At 43.6% G+C, this 2,351-nt stretch overlaps 1 non-coding gene across 1 annotated transcript; it reads left to right on the forward strand.

Annotated features, from left to right (window-relative positions):
• Positions 1 to 704: 704 nt before the first annotated feature.
• On the forward strand, positions 705 to 777 carry Trnam-cau. The gene has a single exon. It is a non-coding gene; the product is annotated as a tRNA-Met (tRNA).
• Positions 778 to 2,351: the final 1,574 nt, after the last annotated feature.

The following is a 2,351-nucleotide window of genomic DNA, read 5'->3' on the forward strand; positions in this document are numbered from 1 at the left end:
TACCTCCAAGACACCAAGAGGGAAACTAGGAAGTGGCGAAAGAGGTGTTCTCTCGTGACCCCCTCTAACGCCCCCAATCGGTATACTCCAGGGTTGTGGGACTTTGCCCAAGGCCGTGTCTCAGGATCTCGGCTCGCCACCCCATTCGTCCTGGGGCCCCGGAGCAAGGACCCTGGTAGGGTTGGCTCGAGCCCTTGTACCTGCGCAGGCTCCAACCTGGGGAGGCGCGCTCCTTCCGCACACCGGGCGGAGGGCTCGATGTCTCCCTTTTCTAGCCGGGACGGTTTGCTGTTTCTCACGCTTGCTTGTGTAAGGATTTTCCCCGGCTGACAACCTCCAAGTTTCTCTCCTCGGCGACTATGAGGGACCTCCAGGACTCGGCGGAGACCTTTCTACCTCTCCTCAGAGAACCCTCTCCCAGCGTCTCTCACTTTTCATTCCTGCTGTAGGTGTTGGGTATATGTAGAGACCCAACGACTTTCTCTTCTGCAAAACAGTACAACTAAAGTGATTTCCACAAGATCGCCCACTCTGTTCTATCTTCTTCGCTCTGGCTCCTTCTGAAAATATGTTTTTAAATTATCAGGATTTTTTCTGTCCTGGTATGAGACCTTTCTGAAAACTCTGAGTTTCTGAAAACCTTTTAGTGTTCATCTCACGTCGTCCCTAGTGAATAATTTCCCTAGTAACGCAAGGACCTTGTAGCCCTCTTAGCGCAGTAGGCAGCGCGTCAGTCTCATAATCTGAAGGTCCTGAGTTCGATCCTCAGAGAGGGCAAATTTTTATAGTTGAATTCACTGCAGACCCTGTGCTACTCAAAATACCGACTTCCTTACCCAGCGCCCCAACGGAAACACTGTGACGACGATTTCGGGGGAGGAAAGAAAAGGAGATGATGCAGAGAAGCTGGACCGAGCTTCAGCTCACAGGAGATGTGAGAGGACGCGAGGGCTGAGGTCCGGGTGGGGCTCAGCTTGAGGAACCCTCTGACAGCAAAGCGTCGGAGGAATTTCTAGAGGAAAACATTTACGCAGGTGGAGGAAGCGATATGCAGCCAGCCCCTACTAGAAGTCTCAGAAGCTTTTCACAATTTCAGAAGTATTACACCCTGGGTTCAATCCCTAGCACTTTAGGGGTAAAAAACAAAACAAAACAAGAATAACCTCCAAAAGAAATAAAGAGAAGAATGTTTTCATAACACTGTCAAGACTATTTGCTATGAAAAAAAGCTGATGGTGCCAAAACGACAATGAATGAAACCACCCAGTAGTACCTTACATAGGATTACGGGTGAAGCACTTACAATATGTTTGTTTTATTAACTCTCCACCCTGAGTACATAAACTGTTAATATTCTGTGTGTATAAATGATAAAGCACTGTCGCTATACACCAAAATAAAATGGCTGTGTCTAAGAAAGGTGCTTGGGTGATTTTTGAGTTGTGAACTGCTCAAGTTATCTTTTAAAATATGTTTTTCATTGATCACTACGGAGACCCCTGCAATTAGGTTTCAGTACCCTGCTCAGTATATCACGTAGGCCTGAGAAATAAATACACTAAGAGACAGAACTAAGAGAAAGAAAGCAGGGTGCCAGGACAACCAAGGCTGGTGCAACCAACAAAGGCCCTGGCCAGTCTCAGACACTGAGTTTTATTGGCAATGAGTTGGTGTAAAGGTAAGCTTTGTGCAGTTTCTATGGAAATTAATGTAAATAAGGCTCATAAAGGATAAGACAAAAGCATTCTCGAATTAGGAACAGAAAAGACAAAATACCCGGTAATTAGAACACTGTCCTTCTAGTAAGAAGATTTTAGTTGTGGGAATGGAATTTGGGTGTGAGTTACTCTGACCTCAGCTTGTAGGCTTCAGCCAGACTCACTTCTACAAAAAAGCCAATTTTAGGGTTTACTCTTCACAGCCTGCTTTGGGCATAATCAATATTATGATCCTCTGTAGATCACCATTTTTGTTTGAGAAAACAAGTCACAGTTAAGTATGATACAGTGCACTCATACTTTGGTTACTGGCAAACATTTTTCAAACAACAAGATAAATCAGTTCAAAAAATAATTGACAGTACCTGATTTCAGTAAAAAAAAGATATTAGCTTTCATTCGAAAGTTAGCATTTTAAGAATTTCATGAGGTTTCATCTTTTGAATCATGAAAGATTTTCCTGATGAGGAATGACTTGCCTGGAGGATATTAATGAATGTTCCTTCCTGGTGATTTGATACTATATACTGAAATGTTTCAACATTTTCAAGAGATAACTATCACAGTGTATCAATATTGCCAAGATGTCATAATATCACACACATCATCAAAAGGCCGATTCAAAGTATTATG

This window comes from Fukomys damarensis, unplaced genomic scaffold (genome assembly GCF_012274545.1).
Source record: "Fukomys damarensis isolate Sample0158 unplaced genomic scaffold, DMR_v1.0_HiC HiC_scaffold_10, whole genome shotgun sequence".
In the NCBI taxonomy this organism is placed as follows: Eukaryota; Metazoa; Chordata; class Mammalia; order Rodentia; family Bathyergidae; genus Fukomys; species Fukomys damarensis.